The 25902-nt window shown below is 44.8% G+C and overlaps 1 protein-coding gene across 1 annotated transcript in view; it reads right to left on the reverse strand.

Moving 5' to 3' along the window:
- The window catches only part of LOC124787758 (protein N-terminal asparagine amidohydrolase), a 250202-nt gene extending 224598 nt beyond the window's left edge, over window positions 1-25604 (reverse strand). The window contains exon 1 of the mRNA XM_047254632.1: window positions 25472-25604. The gene's annotated coding sequence lies outside the window, so the exon portion shown is untranslated. The remainder of the gene's footprint in view (window positions 1-25471) is intronic.
- Between the last annotated feature and the right edge of the window lie 298 nt (window positions 25605-25902).

The raw sequence follows: 25902 nt of genomic DNA on the forward strand, positions 1-25902 counted from the left end.
TCCGAATTTTTCTTTTGTTTCCTTTACTGCTTGCTCAATATACAGATTGAATAACATCGGGGAGAGGCTACAACCCTGTCTCACTCCTTTCCCAACCACTGCTTCCCTTTCATGCCCCTCGACTCTTATAACTGCCATCTGATTTCTGTACAAATTGTAAATAGCCTTTCGCTCCCTGTATTTTATACCTGCCACCTTCAGAATTTGAAAGAGAGTATTCCCGTTAACATTGTCAAAAGCTTTCTCTAAGTCTACAAATGCTAGAAACGTAGGTTTGCCTTTTCTTAATCTTTCTTCTAAGATAAGTCGTAAGGTTAGTATTGCCTCACGTGTTCCAACATTTCTACGGAATCCAAACTGATCTTCCCCGAGGTCCGCTTCTACCTGTTTTTCCATTCGTCTGTAAAGAATTCGCGTTAGTATTTTGCAGCTGTGACTTATTAAACTGATAGTTCGGTAATTTTCACATCTGTCAACACCTGCTTTCTTTGGGATTGGAATTATTATATTCTTCTTGAAGTCTGAGGGTATTTCGCCTGTCTCATACATCTTGCTCACCAGATGGTAGAGTTTTGTCATGACTGGCTCTCCCAAGGCCATCAGTAGTTCTAATGGAATGTTGTCTACTCCCGAGGCCTTGTTTCGACTCAGGTCTTTCAGTGCTCTGTCAAACTCTTCACGCAGTATCTTATCTCCCATTTCGTCTTCATCTACATTCTCTTCCAGTTCCATAATATTGACCTCAAGTACATCGCCCTTGTATAAACCCTCTATATACTCCTTCCACCTTTCTGCCTTCCCTTCTTTGCTTAGAACTGGGTTGCCATCTGAGCTCTTGATATTCATACAAGTGGTTCTCTTCTCTCCAAAGGTCTCTTTAATTTTCCTGTAGGCAGTATCTATCTTACCCCTAGTGAGACAAGCCTCTACATCCTTACATTTGTCCTCCAGCCATCCCTACTTAGCCATTTTGCACTTCCTGTCGATCTCATTTTTGAGACGTTTGTATTTCTTTTTGCCTGCTTCATTTACTGCATTTTTATATTTTCTCCTTTCATCAATTAAATTCAATATTTCTTCTGTTACCCAAGGATTTCTACTAGCCCTCGTCTTTTTACCTACTTGATCCTCTGCTGCCTTTACTACTTCATCCCTCAAAGCTACCCATTCTTCTTCTACTGTATTTATTTCCCCCATTCCTGTCAATTGTTCCCTTATGCTCTCCCTGAAACTCTCTACAACCTCTGGTTCTTTCAGTTTATCCAGGTCCCATCTCTTTAGATTCCCACCTTCTTGCAGTTTCTTCAGTTTCAATCTGCAGTTCATAACCAATAGATTGTGGTCAGAATCCACATCTGCCCCTGGAAATGTCTTACAGTTTAAAACCTGGTTCCTAAATCTCTGTCTTACCATTATATAATCTATCTGGTACCTTTTAGTATCGCCAGGATTTCGAGCTCTTCCAGGTATACAACCTTCTTTTATGATTCTTGAACCAAGTGTTAGCTATGATTAAGTTATGCTCTGTGCAAAATTCTACAAGGCGGCTTCCTCTTTCATTTCTTCCCCCCAATCCATATTCACCTACTATGTTTCCTTCTCTCCCTTTTCCTACTGACGAATTCCAGTCACCCATGACTATTAAATTTTCGTATCCCTTCACTACCGGAATAATTTCTTTTATCTCGTCATACATTTCATCAATTTCTTCATCATCTGCAGAGCTAGTTGGCATATAAACTTGTACTACTGTAGTAGGCATGGGCTTTGTGTCTATCTTGGCCACAATAATGCGTTCACTATGCTGTTTCTAGTAGCTAACCCGCACTCCTATTTTTTTATTCATTATTAAACCTACTCCTGCATTACCCCTATTTGATTTTGTATTTATAACCCTGTAATCACCTGACCAAAAGTCTTGTTCCTCCTGCCACTGAACTTCACTAATTCCCACTATATCTAACTTTAACTTATCCATTTCCCTTTTTAAATTTTCTAACCTAACTGCCCGATTAAGGGATCTGACATTCCACTCTCCGATCCGTAGAACGCCAGTTTTCTTTCTCCTGATAACGACGTCCTCTTGAGTAGTCCTCGCCCGGAGATCCGAATGGGGGACTATTTTACCTCCGGAATATTTTACACAAGAGGACGCCATCATCATTTAATCATACAGTAAAGCTGCACGTCCTCGGGAAAAATTACGGCTGTAGTTTCCCCTTGCTTTCAGCCGTTCGCAGTACCAGCACAGCAAGGCCGTTTTGGTTAATGTTACAAGGCCAGATAAGTCAATCATCCAGACTGTTGCCCCTGCAACTACTGAAAAGGCTGCTGCCCCTCTTCAGGAACCACATGTTTGTCTGGCCTCTCAACAGATACCCCTCCGTTGTGGTTGCACCTACGGTACGGCCATCTGTATCGCTGAGGCACGCAAGCCTCCCCACCAACGGCAAGGTCCATGGTTCATGGGGGGACCTCAGTATGTATCATGTAGAAATACTGACAGTAAGGTGCGAGATATTAGGGCGCGTAACGAGATACATATACACTCATTTCTCCTTCGGTCTGTGCGCGAAATTACAATTAGAAAATCGATAATATTGATGAGGGTACCCTCCCTACAAAAGGGAGATGTACTTTAGGGCAGTTTTATGGCAATGGAAGAGAACGTAGATGAAGATAAGAAAGGAGAGATGATTCTGCGTGAAGAATTCGACAAAGCACTGAAAGACCTAAGTCGAAACAAGGCCCCAGGAATTGACAACATTGTTAACCTTGGGAGAACCAGCCATGACAAAACTCTTCCATCTGGTGAGCAAGAAGGCGAAACATCGTGATGACTGGGTGTTGTGTGATGTCCTTAGGTTAGTTAGGTTTAAGTAGTTCTAAGTTCTAGGGGACTGATGACCATAGCTGTTAAGTCCCATAGTGCTCAGAGCCATTTGAACCATTTTTTAGCCAGGCGAAACACCTTTAGACTTCACGAAGAATATAATAATCCCAATTCCAAAGAAAGCAGGTACTGACAGGTGTCTTACCACCGGACTATCAGTTTAATAGGTCACAGTTGCAAAATATCTACACGAATTCTTTACGGACGAACGGAGAAACTGGTAGAAGCTGAACTCGGGGAAGATCAGTTTGGACTCAAAAGAAATATAGGTACACGCGAGGCAGTACTGACCCTACGACTTCTCATAGAAGATAGGTTAAGAAAAGCCAAATCTACGTGTATAGCATTCGTAGCTTTTGACGATGTTGACTGGAATACTCCCTTTGAAATTCTGGAGGCAGCACAAGTAAAATACCGGGAGCGTAAGGCTGTTTACAATTTTTACAGAATCCAGACGGCAGTTATAAGAGTCGAAGGGCAAGAAAGGGAAGCAATGGCTGAGAAGGGAATGAGACAGGATTGTAGCCTATCCTAGATGTTATTCAATCTGTACACTGAACAAGCAGTAAAGAAAACCAAAGAAAAGTTTGGAGTAAGAATTAAATTCCATGGAGAAGAAATAAAGAAAAATTAGGTTTGCCGATGAATTGTAATTCTATCAGAGACAGTAAAAGACTTTGAGGAGCAGGTGAAGGGAATGGACAGTGACTGGGAAGGAGGATATAAGATGAACATCAACAAAAGCAAAACAAGGATAATGGAATATAGTCGAATTAAAGCGGGTGATGCTGAGGGAATTAGATTAGGAAATGACACACTTAAAGTAGCAGGTGATTTTTGCTATTTGGGCAGCAAAACAACTGATGATGATCGAAGTAAAGAGGATATAAAATGTAGACTGGCAATGGCAAGGGAAGCGTTTCTGAAGGAGATATTTGTTAACATGGAGTATTGATTTAAGTGTCATGAAGTCCTTTCTGAAAGTATTTGTGTGGAGTGTAGCCATGTATGGAAGTGAAACATGGAGAACAAACAGTTTAGACAAGAAGACAATAGAAGCTTTTGAAATGTGGTGCTACAGAAGAATGCTGAAGATTATATGGGTGGACCAGGTAACTATTGAGGAAGTACTGAATAGAACTGGGGAGAAATTTGTGGTACAATGTGACTAGAAGAATGGATCGGTTGATAGTACACATCCTAAGGCATCAAGCGATTACCAATTTAGCACTGGATGGAAGCGTTGCGGGGGGGGGGGGGGGGAGGGGGGGGATAAAAATCGTATGACTGAGACCAAGAGATGAATACAGTAAGCAGATTCAGAAGGATGCAGTTTGCAATAATTACTCGGAGATGAAGAAGCTTGCACAGTATAGAGTAGCATGGAGGGCTGGATCAAACCAGTCTCTGGACTGAAGACCACAACAACAACACCCTCCGCCATGCACAGTAAAGTGAATTACGGACTGTATATGTAGCACTAGAAAAGCTTCTTTCTTATTTGGATCATCCCTGTCTCTTTATTAATCCTTCCTGCCAAGTTCTCAGACTGACAAGCAATACTGAAGAATCTGTCTGGATGAATTACATTCCCTCAGGATTATGACAAGGAATCCAAGCCTCGCATGTGCTTTCCTGCAGCTACTTTATAAGGTTGTCGTACTTTATGTCACTTCGGACGTTTACCCCATGGTACACTCCCTGACAAGAAGAACTGAATCACCCAGAAGGGAAGGCGGACACGAAATGAAACTTCACGGGTTGAGAGGACATGTTACGTTATTATATTGATTACAAAATCGTGTCAAACGTACAAAGAACTTTTCAGTATCAGCCCACGAATCGGTATGAGGTTGCACCCCCTCTGGCCTGGAAAGGTGCACAGATTCGGCTGGGAAGGGTGCCATGAAACAGTTGAATCCTCTCGTGAGACAGGCTGTCCGACAACTGTCTTATCTGGCCTACCGTGTCCTAGATGCCGGCACTGGGACGGATATGACATCTGAGGCGGTCACACTCACGTTCTATCGGGTACAAATGTGGGAATATCATCACCACGCTGACAGTTCAAAGTAACACGTGCCATGAGTTCAGTTTTCGGAATTTTAACTATTTTCGAACATTAGACCCATTGCTCTCTTCTACGGAAGCTCGTGATTCCATTCCCAAATATTTGTCACGCCGTATAAGGAGGAAATACGTTTTTGCACCCCAGCGATACCGGTGTAAATGGCACCCAGACGAAATGGGTGAAATAATTATAAATCAGATACCACTGTAATGTAACTGTTACCCGCACATAGCTGAGCGCGTTAGCAGACCGCTTTCGGAATTCGGGGAGGCGCGCCAGCGCGCGATCGCGTACGCCAAGCGGATTGACAACGAGAGGCAATATGCCGGCCAGCCTGGATGAGGTTTTCAGGCGGTTTCCCACATCTGGCTTTGTAAATACCAGGCTGGCACCTACGCCCCGCCTTATTTACACCATTCGCAAAAATTTAGAAGACCTCCGCACTGTTTCACGTGATACAATATTAGACGCGACAGAAGATAAGCTGCAAATATTCCGTCTGGGTGGGGGTGGCAACAGGAAGGGCATCAGGACACCCACACCATTAACAGTGCCAAATCTAGTAGTTAACGTGACGAATCCGTGAAGAAACATGACAAAAGTCAGGTAAAGTAAGGAGAAGAAAAAGACTGGAATGTAAATGTTAACTGTGCGGTCCATTGTTATTAATGGTGGGCTTACAGTAAATACGGTTAAAACCGATATCGGTATTTTACTTCTGAATAGCCGGTACTTTTGATATTAGTTCAGTCTCGCTATTAACACGTTTTCTTATTTTTTTACTAATGAGCGAGTAAGAAACCGAAATATCAATTAGTCGTGGCAGCAGTAATACAACCTTTCTTTTTAATAAAACTTTAACATGAGTAATATTTTTCGTAAAATTTACATTGGTTTGAAACACAGTGTTTCTACAGAAAATAGGAAAAGCGACCAGTGCTAATTTAATAACAACGCCTACCGAAACGAGCAACAAACACATGGCATAAGAATTGGTGTAGCATTGCTGAAACAATGATGTCCCTGTTACCGCGTGACGTAGCTTGAGGAACGCGAGTACGTGCGGTGTACAAAACTGGCCCCCACCTGCTCTACACGCTAGTTTCTCCCTGTCGTCGCCTCACATCCGTTGTATCACAAAATGCCACCACTCCTAGTCTGGAAATATTTTTAGGAAGTGTCGTAGCAGCAATAAAGTACTAAGCTTAATTTGCTCTAAAAGATCGTGGTCTCTCGATGAAATAATATAAAAGGAAGGAAACTGAAGTAATGGCAATACACTACTGGTCATTAAAATTGCCACACCAACCAGAAATGCAGATGATAAACGGGTATTCATTGGAGAAATATACTCTACTAGAACTGATATGTGATTACATTTTCACGCAATTTGGGTGCTTGGATCGTGAGAAATCAGTACTCAAAAATGGTTCAAATGGCTCTGAGCACTATGGGACTTAACTACTGCAGTCATCAGTCCCCTAGAACGTAGAACTACTTAAACCTAACCAACCTAAGGACATCACAAACATCCATGCCCGAGGCAGGATTCGAACCTGCGACCGTAGCGGTCGCGCGGTCCCACATTGTAGCGCCTAGAACCGCTCAGTCACTAGGTCGGCAATCAGTACTCAGAACAACCACCTCTGGCCGTAATAACGGCCTAGATACGCCTGAGCATTGAGTCAAACAGAGCTTGGATGGCGTCTACAGGTACAGCTGCCCATGCAGCTTCAACACGATACCACAGTTCATCAAGAGTAGTGACTGGCGTATTGTGACGAGCCAGTTGCTCGGGCACAATTGACCAGACGTTTTCAATCGGTGAGAGATCTGGAGAATGTGCTGGCCAGGGCAGCAGTCGAACATTTTCTGTATCCAGAAAGGTCCGTACAGGACATGCAACATGCGGTCGTGCATTATCCTGCTGAAATCCAGGGTTTCGCAGGGATCGAACGAAGAGTAGAGCCACGGGTCGTAACACATCTGAAATGTAACGTCCACTGTTCAAAGTGCCGTCAATTCGAACTAGAGGTGACCGAGACGTGTAACCAATGGCACCCCATACCATCACGCCGGGTGATACGCCAGTATGGCGATAACGAATACACGCTTCCAATGTGCGTTCACCGCGATGTCGCCAAACTCGGATGCGACCATCATGATGCTGTAAACAGAACCTGGATTCATCCGAAAAAATGTTTGCCATTCGAGCACCCATGTTCGTCGTTGAGTACACCATCGCAGGCGCTCCTGTCTGTGATGCAGTGTCAAAGCTAACCGCAGCCATGGTCTCAGAGCTGATATTCCATGCTGCTGCAAACGTCGTCGAACTGTTCGTGCAGATGGTTGTCGTCTTGCAAACGTCGCCATCTGTTGACTCAGGGATCGAGACGTGGCTGCACGATCCGTTACAGTTATGCGGATAAGATGCCTGTCATCTCGACTGCTAGTTATACGAGGCCGTTGGGATCCAGCACGGCGTTCCGTATAACCCTCCTGAACCAACCGATTCCATATGCTGGTAACAGTCATTGGATCTCGACCAACGCGAGCAGCAATGTCGCGATACGATAAACCGTAATCGCGATAGGCTACAATCCGACCTTTATCAAAGTCGGAAACGTGATGGTACGCATTTCTCCTCCTTACACGAGGCATCACAACAACGTTTCACCAGGCAACGCCGGTCAGCTGCTGTTTGTGTATGAGAAATCTGTTGGAAACTTTCCTCATGTCAGCACGTTGTAGGTGTCGCCACCGGCGCCAACCGTGTGTGAATGCTCTGAAAAGCTAATCATTTGCATATCACAACATCATCTTTCTGTCGGTTAAACTTCGCGTCTGTAGCACGTCATCTTCGTGGTGTAGCAATTTTAATGGCCAGTAGTGTACATTAAAATTAGATGTATGGTTTATGTCTGCCCTTTCGGACATGTGTTCCCTCGCATTCATATTAATGATTCTCCTCAATGTGCAATGGATCCACCTTCTTCAGTGCGAATGTAGAAGCATGTGTGATCTCCTTCGGGAATCTCAGAACAGAGGTCATGGAGGGAACGGACAGGGACTGCGCATATGTGGCGCTCGGTAGGAGTGTGGGTCTGCTGTGAGCCGTGCCGAGACAACGTGCCCATTTGCGCTAACACTCTGTCCCGGATGTCACAGTGGTGAACGCTCCTGCCTATTAGTCAGAAGATGCCGAGTTCGAATCCCTGTCCGGCACACACTTTTACTCGTCTCCGCTGATTCTGCGTGATGTCCGATGCAGGCAACATTAGTAACCCCTTCCCTTTCCTTTCTCCACCTTCAATTTACATGAAGTAAACTAAAAACTTAGCAGCAGTACATTCATAGCGTACAATGAAAATAGATCTGCTGCCTAAATCTACATTATATGCCTCTATCTACTTGTAACCATTGAAAGCAGACGAATTAACACGATTATTAAGAGTTTTTAAGCGATTTTTACGCTTTGGCACTGACTATTCATAATGCCCAAACAGTGGTATGATCCCCGATTGGAACATAACATTTGAGCAGAGTTTCAAAAAATTGGAATCAAGAGGAGAACACTGGCGATTTTTGTAGTTTTCAACCAGTTACTAAGTTTTGTTTATTTGCCTGTTTAACTTAATATTTTAATTCTTTGTATCTTGAAACTGAGTCAAAATTTTTCGACTTTTGTTCGATTTCTACGTTCATTACAGGGAAAAACTGAAAATTGGGTATTTCAGAAACCGGTTATTTTGAGCGGTTTTGACAGTCAGGTTAAACTGGCGTGAGGTAAAAGCTATATAATCGAAAATCGTTTGTCTCAGCGATAACAGTCATCTTTAGCTTGTAGTGTTTTGTACCCGATAGAACACGAGTGTGACCAGATGTGACGTCATATCCGTCGCAGCGAAGCCCACAAGAAAGACGGGCCGCGGCGCGTACGTCACGAAGGTAGACCGGAGCTCGCTCGCTCAACTCAGCAGACAAAATGCGTTTCAACACCTGTTAACTCGTAACTAGGTGTGTACGTACAAACGAGAATTCCATATTCTACTGGAATCCGGTGTTATGGAGTCTTACTGTTATTAGTCCTACAATGATCGAAGTCCATAGACCTACTGATAATCTTATGTCTGTACTGAGTACAATAAAATTAAAAGCATTCCAAAATGATTATCAGTTGTATAAGGCACTACTACTTGTATGAAATGAGGACTGTTAGGCACAAGAGACTAAATGCTATAAACACGCCGTTACACCATTTATATCGAATACTGATCTTAAATTAAATTTTGTTGTAGCACTGTTAATCAGTGAGACTTCATAATAGCAGATTCCAGTAGAAGATGCAATGCTCATTCGTACGTACACACCCAGCTGCGAGTTAACAGGTTTAGAAACGCATTTTGTCGCAGAGCTGAGCGAGCGAGCGGGTTCGGACCTACCCTCGTGACTTGAGGGCCGCGGCCTGTCTTTCTCGTGGGCCTCGCGTCGATCCACGATATCGAGTTACAACAGTTGTGGGTCATGAAATTTTAAACATTTTTATTATCTGAGATCCAGCAACCGTGCGTTAACTTAATTACAGGATGTAGATACATCCTATAATTAAGGTGTGCGTCAGCTTGTCTCAGGAAAGAATTCAGCGGCTTCATGACAGCGAGAGGACTCAACTGCTTCACGACACCCTGCCCAACAAAATGTGTCCAGGCCAGATATGGTGCAGCGTCATACCGATAAGTGGGCTGATACTGCAAAATTCTTTGTACGTTTGACACGAGTTTGTAATCAATATAACAAAATCACATGTCCTCTCAACTTGTGAAGTTTCATTTCATGTCGTCCTCATTTGGGCGCTTCAGGTTTTCTTGTCAACGCCCGAAGTGACGTAAAATAAGACGACCTCATAAAGTAGTTGCAGGAAAGCACATGCGAGGTTGAGATTCATTGTCAGAATCCTGAGGGAATGTAACTCATCCACAAAAAAGGTGGCCCGCGTAACACTCGTTTCAACACACGCTGTTTCCTTCGACTGTTCTGTGATTTGCTCGTGCGCCAGTTGTGAATACCAACTCGACTGCCACACATACCCGCCGTAGTGTCGACGTCAAGGGTAATCCCCGATATGCTGACAGCTATAAAGGCCGAGTGATAGACAATATTCTATGCGGATCGTAAAACGGTTTTACTGCCTCTGTCATGTGCATTCCACTAAAATCGCTTGCCAAGAGAGACGCGGGCACATTCTAAAACAAGCAATCATTCTCTCCTCGCTCCGTTCGCGCTTGGGTATCGCTAAGGAACGATGACTTGCGGTGGATAGCGGAATTCCCCCATGCACTGCAGGATGGGTTCACCAACAGCTATGTAGGTCCGGGGAGCTACGCTGATTTCCCAAACCAAAGATTTCCTGTAGTTCTCGCGGCTCCTGTGCGAGGTTAGTGTGACTGCACGTAACGACACTTCTGATCCAGACATTCGAACGTGTTCCATCGATATTGCGACGTGCTCCACCGCCAACACCGCGACGTAACAACGTCAGTGATGTACGGTGACTGCCACTCAGTAGGACTGTGTGTGTGTGTGTGTGTGTGTGTGTGTGTGTGTGTGTGTGTGTTGTTTTGAAAGTTCTTGGCAGATGAAACCTGTCTGCCGGGTCATCCATTTCAAACTTGATTACTGTGATGAAACCTTGGTCCTTTACGTCCATTATGTTATATAACTTCACAGTAGGCCATCGATTACTAAAGGAAAGTCGATCACGACCAACAGCAGCAGACTTTTGACCCCAACCTAAATTGATATTGCGTAAATTCTATTGTTTTATTCGTAAGACATGTTAATAACAACAGCACTACATTACTGATTGCTTGCCCATTCCATACACACCATACAGCCCTTCTGAAACTGTATTTCAAAATTCCTATAGGAAGTCCGTATTTCGCATGTCAAAACCGGCTAAATTCGCCAACCCCTATTTTGCTACCCTGAATAACGACTAAAGATCATAATGCATAATAGGTTTCAAAGGGGTCTTGTTCGTTTGCTAACTACGAAATTGTGTGAATCATCAAATCACTGATCTGTTGTGTGACTGTATCCTGAAAATCTTTTAAAACTTGTTTTTGGTCTTGTTTTATGTTGTTAATGTCTTGTGTGACTATGGTAAGGTTTTGCGACAAACCGTCCAATTTTGTATTTATGTCTGCACTCAAACTGTTGTTATTGGTGTTAGTATTTTTTATTTCTGTGCTAAAGCTATCGAGTTTTTGAAGTATAGCGGCAAGTGCGCTGTTTTGGTTGCTATCTAATGTACTTTGGTTGTTGACAACTATACTCTGCAAATCAACAGTTGAATTTCGTCTTATGGCTGACGGTAAAGTGTCGTCAAAAATCATGTTATCTGCGCTTTCTATGTTTTCCTGTGCGCACAGAATGTTGCTCGCGGAGATACGTGATGTAGTTTCATCTATTGTCATCAACGTATCATCAAAGTTAGAACTCTGTGAAAGTTCACTAGCACTTGTTACTTCGGTTATGTTCATCTGTGAACTACTTAATACTTCTGAGTGTGGAAGACATGGCCATTTTTTGTGCCATTTTGCTTGAATATTAAAATTAAAATTTTGAAAACTAGAAAATTGAAATATATTATTTTTCTGAATTTAAACATAAGATTTTCGTGTCGTCAAGCGTTAAATGGCTACTTTTATGACGCACGAAATGTTGTGACACAAAAACTTCAAACTTTTCACTCGCTACTCATTACGCAAAATTTCTGAAAAATTCACAACAATGCATTTAAGAAAGGAAATTAAGGAAAGGTACTTCTAATTATTACGCAGGAGACGCTACCAAGCAAGTGGTTGCGTAGCGGTCTACCTTTGCTGCGATGAAACAAACAGCGTATTTTCAAAATTTACCGCATTTTCCGGTTTCTCTTTGCTTCCGTTTTGAATTGGTTTTCTCCACAAGAATTTTTGGTTCTGGTTATTTTGCTCCCATTTATGATGCAATAGTGAAATTCAGTTACAAGACCATTTTCAAAAGTAACGTTCATTCAACTGATGCTAGAGAACAAAAGATCAAAGTGCGTCAGGTGAATTAATATTCATAAAATACTGATCATAGTGTAATTGTGTGTAACTTCGGAAATATTGCAGACTCGCAAAATATACGACCAGTCATCCTTGAAGATGAGATATTTTACACGTTTCGTAAGAATTACATTTATTTTATTTGCTAAAATGGCAGACCGACTTAGGGAAGACACAGATGAGTCAAATATTATTGTTATCGCATTAATAAACATTACTATTAATTGATATACAAAACAAACAGTCTTATCTAAAAACTAATGTAAATTAAAATAGCGCTAGCCATCAGGCAGCTTATTTATACTGTGAAGTACATATTTATACCACGTCTTTGTGACCTCACATCCCTTAAACTAGAGGGGAAAGACGTGTTTATATATATAAACTTTTATGAGACGCCACAGGCAGGTCAGTGAGAGTTATAATGTTAAGGAAGGTCGCTGTGAACTATAATACTTGCATTCTGTCATTGGCTTTCAAAGTTAAGTTGCCACAATTGCCAAAACGTGGCCGATATGCCTGTTGGTACTGCGATTGTGTATGTAAACAGTGTATGTAAACAGTGTTACAGTAAACATGTAATTGCATGTAGTCACGTTTTGACTTACTGCTTGCTACGTGGACCACAGTGCCAGCGCAAGAGAACCCTGGGACCTAACTTCTGGAATGGACTGCAAACAGTTTAATTCATCACTGTTTGTTGATGTAATCCATCAGAATGGATTTGTGACGCAATAGTATGGGAGCTCAGAATTTGTTTACTGTGCTCGAGTGAAGAATAAGCCACAATCACCAAATTATACTGAAGCGCCAAAGAAACTGGTATAGGCATGCGTATTCAAATACAGAGATATGTAAACAGGCAGAATACGGCGCTGCGGTCGGCAACGCCTATATAAGACAAGTGTCTGGCGCAGTTGTTAGATCGGTTACTGCAGCTACAGTGACAGGTTATCAAGATTTAAGTTTGAACGTGGTGTTACAGTTGGCGCACGGGACACAGCTTCTCCGAGGTAGCGATGAAGTGGGCATTTTGCCGTACGACCATTTCACGGGTGTACCGTGAATATCGCGAATCAGGTAAAACATCAGATCTCCGACATTGCTGCGGCCAGAAAAAGATCTTGCAAGAACGGGACCAACGACGACTGAAGAGAATCGTTCAACGTGACAGAAGTGCAATCCTTCCGGAAACTGCTGTAGATTTCAATGCTGGGCCGCCAACAAGTTTCAGCGTGCGAACAATTCAACGAAATATCATCGATATGGGCTTTCGGACGTGAAGGCCCGCTCGTGTACTCTTGATGACTGCACGACACACAGCGTTACGCCTCGCCTGGATCCGTCAGCACCGACATCCAACTGTTGATGACTTGAGACATGTGGCCTGGTCGGACGAGTCTCGTTTCAAATTGTATCGAGCAGATGAACTTGTACGGGTATGGAGACAACCTCACGAATCCATGGACCCTGCATGTCAGCACGGAACTGTTCAAGCTGGTGAAGGCTCTGTAATGGTGTGGGGAGGGTGCAGTTTGAGTGATGTGGGACCCATGATACGTCTAGATACAACTCTGACAGGTGACACGTACGTAAGCATGCATCCGTTCATGTCCAATGTGCATTCCGACGGACTTGGGTAATTCCAGCAGGACAATGCGGCACCCCACACGTCCAGAATTGCCACAGAGTGGCTCCAAGAACACTCTTTTGAGTTTAACACTTCCGCTGGCCAACAAACTCCCAAGACATGAACATTATTGCCTTGCAACGTGCTGTTCAGAAGAGATCTCCACCCCATCGCACTCTTACGGATTTAAGTACAGCCCTGCAGGAGTCATGGTGTCAATTCCCTCCAGCACTACTTCAGACATTAGTTGACTCCTTACCACGGACTTGGGTAATTCCAGCAGGACAATGCGGCACCCCACACGTCCAGAATTGCCACAGAGTGGCTCCAAGAACACTCTTTTGAGTTTAACACTTCCGCTGGCCAACAAACGCCCAAGACATGAACATTATTGCCTTGCAACGTGCTGTTCAGAAGAGATCTCCACCCCATCGCACTCTTACGGATTTAAGTACAGCCCTGCAGGATTCATGGTGTCAATTCCCTCCAGCACTACTTCAGACATTAGTTGACTCCTTACCACGTCGTGTTGCGGCATCCCTGCGTGCTGTGCCACGTCGTGTTGCGGCTTTCCTGTGTTTTCGCCGGGGTCCTACATGGTATTAGGTAGGTGTAACAGTTTGTTTGGCTCTTCGGTGTACAATCATGGTTTAGGTTGTGTCCAGCCAATCGACCCCTTCTTTCTATCAAGTTGTGCCACACATTTCATTTCTCCCCAGTTAGATTCAGAACCTCTTCATTAAATATCCGAACTACCCACCTAATCTTCAGCATTCGTCTTAACACCACACTTCAAAATCTTCTATTCTCTTCCTGTATGGACTACTTGTGGTCCATGTTTCATTTCCGTACAAGGCTACAGAAACTCTTTTATTCCCGTTGCCAGTCTGCATTTTATATTCTCTCTGCTTCAGCCGTTGTAAGTTATTTTGCTGGCAAAATAGCAAAACTTATCTGCTACTTTATTTGTCTCCTTTCCTAACTGAAATCCTTCAGCATCGCCTGATTTCACTGGACTAAATTCCATTATCTTGACTTCACTTTTGTTGATGTACAAGCAGTTTTCCAGACGTTATCAGTTCCGTTACACCACTCTTCCAAGTTCTTTGCAGTCTTTGACAGAATTGCGATGTCGATGAGTAACCTTAAAGTTTAAATTCTTATCCTGAACTTTAATTCACTTTCCAAATTACTCTTTCCGTTCCCTTGATGTTTGATCAGTGTACAGATTGAATTACATCGGGGATAGGCTACAACCCTGTCTCAATGCCTTCTCAATCACTGCTTCCTTTCTCGTCCCTCGACTGTTATAACTGCCGTCTGGTTTCTGTACTCGTTCGAAACAATATTTCGGTCCCTGTATTTTACCGCTGCTACCTTCCGAATTTCAAGGAGTGTTGTCCTGTCCACACCGTCAAAAGCTTTCTCTAAATCTATAAAAACTATAAACGTATGCTTCCCTTTCCTCAACCTATCTTCTAAATTAAGACCTAGTTTCAGCCTTGCTTTTACGGCACCCAAACTGGTCTTCCCCGAGATCAGCTTCTACCTGACTTTCCATTTTTCCGCAAATAATTCGTCAGTATTTTGCAACCATGATTCATTACTTTGATGGTTCGGTAATATTTCTGAGGAACTACTGTCTGCCGTAGGGATCTTCTTTGGACTTAGGTCTTTCTGTGGTCTATCAAATTTTTTTCGCAACATCGTCTCTCCCATTTCAAATTCATTTACTTCCTCTTCCATTCCTGTGAGGCCGTGTTGAAAAGAAATGTCACCGAATTTATGTAAAAACTCTTACAGATCTTTAAATAAAACAAACTTTGTTAACATTCTACGTTTTTATTCTTCATGTGTAAATATTTTTCAGCATGGTCACCCTGGCGTCGAATACATTTCTCTCAACAAGAGACTACCTTATTGATACCGTTACTTTACAATGTTTGACTTTGCTGACACAGCCACAACCTCACCTCTGCTTGCACCGCTTCACCACTATGAAAGTGAAGTCTTCGAAGGTGTTCTTTAAATTTTGGAAACAGATGAAAACCGAATAAGACCAAGTCAGGTCTGTATGTAGGTTGATCGGTAATAGTCAACCCAAGGCGTAGGATTGTTACAGATGTAGCGCTCGTACGTAGACCGGCATTATCATGCTGAAGGACAAGGTGCTCCATGTGTGGTCGAACTCTTCTGCGGTTGGAAACTCGATTACAGAAAGCTGTTTTCACGTTCCGATATAGTTACGTTGACACCGTTGTGTTACACGCTGCAATTTTGAGCCATCTAGCGAAGCTGGGGCAGCGAAGCGGGAAGTCGTCACAAAGCGGTCCAACTAAAACATTTATATTTCTTTGCGTACTACACGAATATGTAATAAAAAATGGGGGTTCCTATTTAAAAGAACGCAGTTGATATCCATTTGACCTATGGCAGCGCCATCTAGCGGGCCAACCAGTGCCATCTGGTTTCCCCCTTCAAGCTAGACAAGTTTCGTTCTTTGTAGTTTTTCGTTTGACGCTTATTTCGTGAGATATTTGGCCCGGTCACGATCAATGGACCACCCTGTATATACAGCTACAGAACATTCCAGTACAATGATTCTTGACATTTGTGGATACTTCTAGAGTGTACTCGAACCGAATACAGAAATTAAAATTTCACAGTTTAGGTGAGTTTTGAACTCACGACCCTGCATGCAACACCCCCCCACCCCACCGCCGCCGCCGCTGTCCCAATTTTGAACGGCGCTCCTCGCGCGCCCACTACTGAGCGTTTCTCCATCACGCCGCCACCTTGGCCGTCACGCCGCATTTGTGTAGTACTGTCTTTTTTCTTCTTCTTCTGCAGCCCTGGAGCTCGTCCTTGTTAGCACGTCTGCTGTGGCGTTAATTGCGGCCATTGCGGGGAGCAGCTCGGATCTAGCACGGTCGCCGGCCAGACAAGGGACACTGGCCGGGAACAGACAAGACAGGCAGACAGGCAGGCAGAGAGAGACGGGCGGCGGGCGGAAACAGCTCTCGCCAATTAGGCGACCCCAGCCAGGCTCACACCGTAACTCGGCCACTTGCCGGCGCCGGCGCCGTGCATTACAATACCGACCGGGTCTCGCTGTACTGCCTGCCACTATGGTCCGGTGTCCGTTTGCTCTCTAATGGCCTCTCAAACTGCAACATCGTGAGAGCGTCGCGTTACGAAAGGTCGAATCGGCATGCTCCGACATGCATATGCTCAGCATTTCAGGGCAACCTCCAAAGCAAGGAAGAATAACGCCATCCACATTCGGCACATAAGGAAAGACTACGCAACGGGTTTCTCGTTCAGAAACCGCATTTGAATGTTATTTTTGAGGAAATTATGATATGCACCTTTTAAGAAAGCCAAACTGCCACCAGCTCATGTTACAACTGTACAGCGGCAGGTTCGTGACCTATCGGGACTGTAGTTTATCGTCCTGCGACATTTCTGTCGGTGTTGATCGGGATCCTACGACTGTTATGCGAATATGGGATCTATAGGTTCAGGAGGGACACTCAACACATTGCTCTTAACAGAACAAAATGGACAGATGTAGGGAGGTACCACAAGGAAGTATGATTGGATAGTTACTATGTGATCTGGTAGAAATGGTCGGCAGCTCTTCAAGACTGCTCGCATATGATGTGGTTGTCTATACGAGGGTAACAAGGCCAGAGAACCATGGATTTGCAGAATGACCTGCAGAGGATTGACGAATGGTGCAGGCACTGGCAGCTGACCCTGAAAGAAAATAAATGTAGCAGATTGTGCACACATGGAAAAAAAACCACTACTGTACAACTTCACTGTTGACGAGAATTTTCTGGAAACAGTTCAAAACTTCAAATGTGTGTGAAATCTTATGGGACTTAACTGCCAAGGTCATCAGTCCCTAAGCCCGAGGGAGGACTCGAACCTCCGCCGGGATCAGCCGCACAGTCCATGACTGCAGCGCCCTAGACGCTCGGCTAATCCCGTGCGGCCTGGAAACAGTACCTGCAGCAAAATATCTATGAGTAACTATCCAGAGCGACTTTAAGTGGAATGACTACATAAAGCAAATACGAGGGTTGCACAGAAACTAATGCGCCGCATTTTTTTTTTCTCCCACGAAAACAATGCTACGAATGCGAAACGTTACGAATGTATTATCTGAAGTTTCCTCAGTGAACGCGCCAAGTTTCCGTCACTTCAGACAGATAGCGTAGCTCCAGGACAGTTTCAAAATGGCGTCTGTAGGTGATGTAAGTTACAAGCAACGTGCCGCCATTTAATTTCTCACTGCAGAGAAAGAAACTGTTGGGAATGTTCACAAACGCGTGTGCAAAGTGTATGGAGCATCTGCTGTCGACAGAAGTACAGTTAGTCGCTGGGCACGGAGGGTGAGGTCATCAGAAGGCGGTTCGGCGGAGCTCCACGATTTGCACCGGTCGGGGAAACCATCCACGGCTGTCACACCTGACACACTTGACTTAGCCCCCTCGGACTTCCACTTCTTTCGGCCATTAAAGGATGCCTTTCGTGGAAGACATTTTGAGACAATGAGGAGGTGATTCACACAATGAAGCACTGGCTCTGCTACCAGAAGAATAACTGGTACCTACAGGGCATACACGCCCTTGTTTCGCGCTGGAGGAAGGCCATACATAGAACGGGATGCAGATTACGTGGAGAAATAGGGTGTGTATATAAAACACCATTCTTTCGTGTGTGTAATTCTGGTTCATGGTTCAAATGGCTCTGAGCACTATGGGACTTAACTTCTGTGGTCATCAGTCCCCTAGAACTTAGAACTACTTAAACCTAACTAACCTAAGGACAACACACACATCCATGCCCGAGGCAGGATTCGAACCTGCGACCGTAGCGGTCGCGCGGTTCCAGACTGTAGCGCCTAGAACCGCTCGGCCACTCCGGCCGGCGTGTAATTCTCATTATGTTCAATAAAGAATTGTTGAAGAAAAAATGCGATGCGGTTGTCTGTAAGAGGGTAGCAACGGCGGAACACACATCGATTTACAGAATGACCTGTGGAGCATTGATGATTGGTGCAGGCTCTGGCAGTTGACATTGAAAGTAAATAAATGTAACGTATTATGCATACATAGGAGAAGAAATGCACTACTGTACAACTTCACTATTGATGAGAAACTGCTGGAAACAGTACCTGCAGCAAAATATCTAGAGCGACTTTTAAGTGGAATGACCACATAAAGCAAATATTAGCAAAAGGCAGATCCCAGACTCAGCATCTTAAGGAAATGTAACTCATTCACGAAGGAAGTGGCTAACAAGGCGCTTATTCGACCGATTCTTAAGTATTATTTATCAGTGTGGGATCCTTACCAGGTAGGACTGATAGAAAAGCTTGAGAAGATCCAAAGAAGAGCGATGCGTTTCGTCACGGCGTCGAGAGAGCGTTACGGATTTGCTCAACAAACTCCAGTGGTAGACGCCAGAACAGAGGCATTGTGCATCACGAGGATGCTTTCCATTGTAATTTCGAGAGAGAATTTTCCGGGAAGAGTTGGAGAGCGTATTACTTCCTCCTGCATACTCCTCACGAAAAAGCATTACGAGAATTGGAGCTAATACTGAGGCTTATCGTCATTCTTCCCACGCGCCTTTTGCGAATGGAACACAGAAGGGGGCATCAGTTAGTGATACCAGAGGTACCCTTTGCCACACGCCGTCAAGTGGCTTGCGGAGTATGATGTACGTGGAGACGCAGGATGTCAGCTATACCACAAGACGGGCGCCCGAGAGGACAGTCATGTTGTTCCCTCGGGCTCACAGGATCGTACGGACACGTCATGTAAATCGAGTCAGGCAGTGTACTTGTTTGCAGCAAGACATGTATTCAAACGGACAGCGCGGCGACGTCTGAAGTACCACAGACGTTGGATATGGCATGAAGGTGCATGGAAGGAGGAATACGGATGTAGTGGCGCAGCAGAGTACTTAGATTGGTTAGTAGTGGGTGGGAACAGGGTGCAGGGACTGGGTTTTGGGATTAGTGTATCGGATCCGAAGAGAAGAAGGTGTGTGAAGCAGATGAGTTGGTGCACTGAAGAAGGTAAGTGGATGCAGAAGGCGAGGAGTAGCGCATGTCTTTCCAGAATTTCAAGGGACAGATACAGGCTCCTACAAGGAGTCCACTGTCTTATGCCGTTTTCGCATCCGTCATACCAGGCTCACCCATTGTTTTCTCTCGTGTAAAAAGCCACCCCCACAATGTGGTCGTGCGGCCAGACTGATAGTATCCCATATATTCAAGCAATGTCCCCTTCTTTTGGCCCTTCGCATCAAGTATAGCCTTCCAGATTCCTTGTCTTTAATATTAGCGTACGATTCGTGGATGGTTGAACTTATCCTTAATTTCGTACGTGAAAGTGGTTTTTATTTTCAGTTATAAGGGTTTGCTTTACTCCTGGAGCAGGGGTAGGGTGGTAGTGGTTGGGGCCTCTCTCCGTGTTTTCTGGGACTGGGACCCATTGCCATTCCCCCGTGCAAAGACAGCTCTTTTATCCCTAAGTTTTTCCAGTTTTTAGATTTGGCCTAATGTTTTACGCCTTCTACTCTGTGTGTTTTTAGCTTCCTCGCTTTATAGTTTGACCCCTCTGACTGGATCCGCCCACTTTTAGCGGACACTATCTTACGCAAGTAACTTTTGATGAACTCGTCGTTTCGTCCCACAACCCCGTCAATCAGTCATGTGCCTATGAAGGAAATTTCTTTTCAACTGGTATAAAAATATATTTTTAAACAAAATTAATTACATCCAGGCAATGTTGGCATAGGTTACGATGGGGTGGATCAGGTATTTATAGGTGAGTATAATGGTAAGGATGTAGACCCCAGATGCGGCCTCTTAGTAGTTTTAGTTGGTTTCGGGCTTTGTGTTGGATGGTAAGGAAATGTGAGTTCCATGTTAGTTTTCTGTCGAGGGTTAGTCCTAAATACTTGACTGTTTAGTCGGAAGGATGGGTTGGTTGAAGATGCAGAGATGGAAATCTGGACGATGGAAACACAAGCGGTGCGACCAAAGATGGTGGCTTGGCTTTTCTGTGGATTTACTTGAAGTTTCCATATATTACACCAGTCGACTGGGACACTCAGGTGATGTTTGTAAATTCCTTTGCCAACGCACTGCTCTTTTATACCTTGTGTACGCGCTACTATCGCCATCGGTATGTGTGCATACCGATATCCCATGACATTTGTCACCTCAGTGTAAGATGGCTGTTCAGATTGTCTTCTAAACCATGTATATAAATTAGAAGCAGGAGAGGGCCTATACCACTTCCTTTTTAAACGCCAGATAACACTTCTGTTTCACTCCACGATTTTCCGCCAGTTACCAAGAAATGTGACCCTTCTGAAAACCAAGAGTCCAGTCGCACAACTGCAACGATACTTCATAGGTACCCAATGAGATCAGAAGCCCCTTGTGAGAGACGGTACCAAAGGCCCTGTCGAAATCTAGAAATATGGAACCAATTTGAGATCTCCTGTCGATGGTAATGATTCAAAGACAGCTTACAACGAGACTCAGCAGCTGAGATTCCACGTCCAGCGTCTGGATCCCTTCGTGAATGGCCGGCTGAAATCGTCCATGAGTCGGAAGAAAGCAAGGACAATAGCGCGGTATCAAACGCAGGCGTCGATTCATTGGTAGGATACAGGCAAACCGGTTTGTCTACAACGGAGGCTGCTCACATAAGACCTGTACGGGATATACAACAATATTGCACAATCCGTTTAATGAACACGTACCACAGGACGTGGAACGCCTGCAGCCAGTGGTTACAGGTGCGTTACACTCGAGTGAGATGGTTGCAGACACGGTACTTAATCTGAACTGGTACACTTACAGAGAGCTTTACAACAAATTGACTAGGAGAAGGGAAAGAGATACGACACACTCCCAGGTATCAGGGAATAGTTGATTTGGCAACAGAAGAAGTAAAGGGGGTAAAAATTGTATGCTCGACTTCAGCAAACAGTCCAAGTGGACGGCGGTTGCAGTTGTTATTAGCACAGGATGGGCCAGCCTGGGCAGCTGGACTAAAACAGTCTTTGGACGAAGGCTATAACAACGACTTCACATGTTCTGTTGTGACAAATATTTAATGATGAAGAATACGCTCACGCAAATGAATGGTTCGGATTCATTGATAAACTTCACGCCTCTACACATCGAAGAGAGGCAATGTGATTCTAGGAGAATCATATATGGGTCTAGGCTTATATAGTATATCTACATTTATACTCTCAAACCATTGTGAATTGCACGGCAGAGGGTACTTCCCAGTGAACTACAAATTGTGGTTGCTCCCTGTTCCATTTGCATATGTAGCGCGGGAAGAGTTTCTGCCTAAAACCGTCTGTGCGTGCCGTAAATACTCGAATATTGTCATCGCAGTCCCTAAGGGAACGATACGTAGGGGATTGTAGTATATATCCCAGGGAGGGGGGGGGGGGGGGGGTGAGGCGGTTATCTTCAGGCGTCTGTTAGTTTATGTGTTTTGGCATCTGTGATCACTCTTGCCGCTGTCCTCTGTATACGTACACCACCTGTTAACCCCCTTTGGTACGAGTCCCACGCAAACGAACGGTAGTCTAGGATGGGTCGCACGAGTGTTTCGCAAGGAATTTCCTTTGCAGACTGACTGCATTCTCCCCCTATCCTACAAAGAACTGAACTCTTCCGCGTGTTGTACCTACAACTGAGATGATGTTATCGTTCCATTCCATATTTCTGCGAACAGTTACGCTAAGGTATTTGGACGAACTGATATTCCAGTCACAGAATTCTTCGATTCTGTGTTCTGTGAAGTGCCAAATTTTATGTTTCTGAACATTTAAACAACTTGCCAACTTTGCACCTGCTTGTTGAATTTCCAAATTTAATTGAATATTTGAAAGACTTTTTAAGGCTCTACTTCACTGTAGACAAATGCATTGTATGCAAAGAAGTCGGAAGCTGCGATTAAAATTTTCTTTACAGTCATTAATATTGAACATGAACAGAAGAGTCCCAAAACACTTCCCTGGGGCGCGCCTGAAATTACATCAATTTCTGTCAATGACTACACATCCCAGATAACATACTGTGCCCTTGCTACCAAAAAATCAGTCCAGTCACAAATTTCGCTTGATACCCCATACCATCACACTTCTGATAGCAAGCGCAGATGTGGAACTGAGTCAAAACTTTTTTTTTTAAATCGATGAATACTGCATCTACCTGATGGCCTTGGTCCATAGATTTCAGGATGCCATGTGGCAAAAACTGCGAGTTGAATTCCACGTGATCGAGGTTTTCGGAATCCAAGGAGGCTGGTATGGAGAAAGCCATTCTATTCGAGACCTCATTATGTTTTACCTCAAAATATATTCTAAGATTCAACAAGAAGTCGATGTCATTGATTGCACACACTTTCTTTTTATTTTAAAGTGGATTACACATTTCAATGGTTGTGTCATCATCATCATCATCATCATCATCATCATATACAATAACACAATTACCGAAGAAGCACAGGAGGCGGTCACATCCATTAAATATCTGCGTAAATGCGTCCGGTGCGATTTAAACATAAAGCTAATCCCTAGAAAAGCAGATGTCACACTGAGATCCATTGGCGGAATCAGGCAATGTTGTCCACCCACAAATGATGTAGATTACAATACTCTAGTTTGACCGGTACGTCCATATTCGTCACTGTGGAACCCATTTTAGAAGGTATTGTTACAGGAAACAGAGAAAGTCCACATAAAGGCAAGGCGCTTCGTCCTAGTGTGGAAGCATAGCAGAGGTGATAGCCAAGCCAACGGCAGACACTACAAGAGGCATTAATCACTATGTGATCTACACTTTAAATTCCGAGAGCGTATTATCTTAGAAGTGTTAATATAATGCTTTGTCCCGCGTATATCTCGTGAAAAGTTCATGAGGGCAAAATTAGAGAGATTCGTTCTCTCCGCGCAGCATCTGTGACTGGAACATGGAAGTGGGGAAGTGACAAGTGAGCCACAAAGCTGTCTCCGCCACACGCCAGAAGGCGGTTAGATGGAAAAGACGCGCATGGAGAAGTAGTGCAGTGTCGCAATGAGGATGATTGCTGAGTTTTCCTTGTTCAAAGATTTGGATGCCATTACGTCCACGCAGCATTATGTCACCCTACACAATAACACTTGGGCCGCCAAAACGATCATGTTCGACAATGCTCCTAGGTGAGTTGTGTGTTATCTCTCGTCATTTGAGGCTTCGTCCAGCATTCTCGAACAGGATCGTTTTGGTGGTCCAGGTGTTGTGGTGGGCGGAGGCATGATGCATAGGTGCACTGACCTCCAAACCACTGAAAACGGCATATTCACTGGTCAACATTATTCTGATGCTGTACTCCTTATCCATATGCGTCTTTTCAGAGGTGTATCCGGCGCTGACTTCGTTGTTATGGATGACAAGGCGCGACCGCACCGAACGCAACAGGTGGACGAGATCTTCGAACGAGAGGATATCCGGTGAATTGACTCGCCTGCCCGCTCACCCGACTTAAATCCACAACGGCATTTCACCAGTTGTCAACTGCGCTAGTGGAAGAATGGAACTTTCTACCACAAGAACTCGTTAACAACGTTGCAGCCAGCGTGGGAGGGCATTGCAAAGCATGTATTGCGGTCTACGGTGACCACGCACACTATATTAAGAACCATGTCGCGCCTTTTATGATGTTCAGTGGACCATCACAAATCGCGGTAACAACGGCGTAATTACTGTTTTGAATAAAAGTGTCATTCCTGTTCGTCTCGCTGTGTACTTCTATCAGCTGCCTTCAGGACGATACTGTAGTAGTTCTTTCTACGTACGGTCGAAGTTTGTTTGAGCTATGTCACTTGAGTGTGATGCATCAAGCGAAAGTTTCTGTCGTCCTTCAGTGTAGTTAGTGATTACGATATGCATTGTTTGCATATTTGTTTCCCAGAATATAATGCAGACTGTGTGTTCAGCAGTCTCCTGTTTCATTTTTACAAGTTGAAACGACGCGTATGAATATGAGATGACCTTGATTCGAATTTATTACGTGTCAACTTTTCATTTAAAGCAGTGAGATACGCTACTGGGAATGACAACTATTCTGAGACTGAGGTCTTCGCATTTACACTTTTGAACTGAAATCTTTGTAGGAATTACGCGTTCGCAGGCAGTGAAGTGCAAATTTTGGGGCCGCAAAAAGACTTTTAAACAATTATCCGTTGTGCATTAGCGGAGATCTTGTGTGTTAGGCCCCTGTTCGATAGACTGTTCACTCACGAACGGGAGGCTGGGATAGTTAGTAAAGCCCAGTTCATTCAGAACCCGTTAACAAGAGTGCCACCACAACATGTGAAGTCTATTTTGAAGACTGCGATTTGACGAGGCGGTCGTGTGTCGTCTTGAAGAGTGTCGGTGACAGCGCTTGACGAAAACTTTAACTGTGCGGTGTTCGAGTGAATGGTCCGTTTCACGACTACATCTAACGAGTGTAAACAGACACACGGAGTTTTCGCTTTTCTGCTGTGAGTGAAATACGCGAGGGATTGCGGACGAAATTCCCCTGACTGCAAGCCGAGGAGTGGAGCTGTGGCAGACGCGGAACCAAGCCGCGAGTGCGTCACGGCATCCATCGACATGGCGGTGTAGGAAGTGCGTCGGTGAAGCGAGGCGCCAGAGACACAACGCTGTGCAGAGCGGAGCAGGGGAAGGCGAGCGGGCCCACCTGTTGCTGGCTGTGGCGTGTAGCGCAGCTGCGGGCGTGGCTGGCCTAGGAGCGCGCGTGGCTCATCTCACTGCGGCGTGGCGTGTGACGCGACGCGGGGCGGAGCGCAGCAACGTTACGTGTTTCCGGCAGCGCGGCGCGTGCGGTACTGGCCGCTGACACGGACGGTCGGGCGGGGTCGGGCGCGCTCGGCGCCGCTCGGTCGCCTCCGCCTGCGCTGCGCGGCGAGGCGTGCGCTATGGCACAGCGGCCGGCCGCAGAGGGCAGCAGCGGTCACGGCGCGACGGACACGCCCCCGCGCGGCGTCGCGACGCGGCAACGCCGGCGCCGGGCGCCACCGCCAACATCACACAGCCGCGTTCCTCGCCGGCGCCCCAACTGTAATAAAACAAAAGGCTGCTCCCGGAACGTGTCGTAATTCTGCGACTCGT

Source organism: Schistocerca piceifrons, chromosome 3 (assembly GCF_021461385.2).
Source record: "Schistocerca piceifrons isolate TAMUIC-IGC-003096 chromosome 3, iqSchPice1.1, whole genome shotgun sequence".
Classification (NCBI taxonomy): domain Eukaryota; kingdom Metazoa; phylum Arthropoda; class Insecta; order Orthoptera; family Acrididae; genus Schistocerca; species Schistocerca piceifrons.